The following is a 1,462-nucleotide window of genomic DNA, read 5'->3' as shown; positions in this document are numbered from 1 at the left end:
CCCCTCTTTTTTTTTTTTTTTGGTTAGGTGGACTGTGATCAATTAATTCACTCCCATTCAACATTATTTTGTGCTGCCCAAGAAAACTGACCTTTCCCTGATTTTGAAAGCTGCATTTGCCCTCTAATATGTGGAGTCATGCATGTCAGATAAGTCTTATCATGTTGTATGCTGTTTAAGGTGTTATTTCTAACTCTGAAGTTCAGAAAAGGATTAGGCATGTCTTTGTACAGGAGGAGCTGTATCGTAGCAAAGGTAAAAACCTCAGGAGTTATAAAGCTGTTATACTTCAGGGCACAAGGGGTTCCTACACATGTGCAGAGCCTGCTCCAACAAATCCAGTGCAGAGCACACTCAATTAATCGAGCCTGCTGAAGCCCGGAAATGGACGCACTCCAGCAGCTTTCCACGGCACATGTATCAGCACTGCTGCGCGTCTCTGTGCTGAAATAATGGCAGTGGGGCACTTCGAAATAAAACCTGTTCAAAGTACCCCATTGCCATTTTTCAGCACCGGCATGTGCAGTGACACTGATGCACGCAACGCGCAGGTGCTTTTAATTAGCGCGGCTTGCTAATTAAAAATGCCCGGCTCCACATTTCACCACATGTAAAAAGGCCCAAGCTGAGGTCAGAAGAAATCTGAATTCATGGCATGCTATTTTGCAATTAGCAATATTGTACGAATATTGCAACTCTCCCTCTTGAAGCTTTCCATACTACTGTCAGAGGCAGGATACTGGACTGGATGGAGCATTAGTATGACCATTTATAGAGTAGTCACCATCAACAACTCAGCATTTGCTACTTGGTAGAGTGAAGATTAATTGCATCTAATGAAAAAAAAAAACCCTGTTGTACTGCATAGTACGGTGGGCATTTTGAGAAGGCAAGCCGACCAACTGCCTCAAGCTTACAAGGCTACATACTAAACTAATGCCATTAAAAGGTTTTGTCCTTGAGAAAGTCTAGTTGCATACTTGGTTCAACATTTATGTACTTAAATATATTTTGTACAGGTAATAACAGCAATAAGCACTACACAGAACTCGGAGCCAGATGAAGACAAAAAAGGAGTGAAGCTGCTAACAAAGTAGCTTTTGAAGTTAAAGTTGCACAAGACAACTTCAATCAACCAGTGGAATATGCCTGCCCCCCCACCGCACGTGAACAGCAATATTAGGTGGAAAGTTTACTTATAAAAAATACCAGCACTTATGGTAGATGAGGTGACATCAGGGTAAAAAAACAATTCCATCTGTATGAAACAGCACATACAATAACCCAGGAAACAGGAAACATCTACAAACAAAAGCTTTCAGACAAAGTTACTTTGGATAAAGAAGTATTGAAAAAAAGCGGAGGTCTTTTTGAGCATCGGCTTTACATACTTTCCTCAGATCACTTTATAAATCTGCTGTGCATTAGAAATCAGACACATATGTATTTCTTTTAAAGTAAA

At 40.6% G+C, this 1,462-nt stretch overlaps 1 protein-coding gene and 1 long non-coding RNA gene across 6 annotated transcripts in view; one reads left to right on the top strand and one right to left on the bottom strand.

The window, feature by feature from the left end:
• VPS13D (vacuolar protein sorting 13 homolog D) overlaps nt 1-1,462 on the bottom strand; it is a 209,533-nt gene that overhangs the window by 27,409 nt on the left and 180,662 nt on the right. The gene's annotated exons all lie outside the window — the stretch shown is intronic.
• Nucleotides 1-1,462, top strand: part of LOC109293768 — a 4,897-nt gene extending 3,435 nt beyond the window's left edge. Inside the window, exon 2 of the long non-coding RNA XR_002096386.1 lies at nt 1,020-1,462. This is a non-coding gene — a long non-coding RNA (uncharacterized LOC109293768). The remainder of the gene's footprint in view (nt 1-1,019) is intronic.

Source organism: Gavialis gangeticus, unplaced genomic scaffold, assembly GCF_001723915.1.
Source record: "Gavialis gangeticus isolate Ggan-Ray unplaced genomic scaffold, GavGan_comp1, whole genome shotgun sequence".
NCBI classification, from domain to species: domain Eukaryota; kingdom Metazoa; phylum Chordata; order Crocodylia; family Gavialidae; genus Gavialis; species Gavialis gangeticus.
This window is presented reverse-complemented; position numbering and strand designations above follow the sequence as displayed.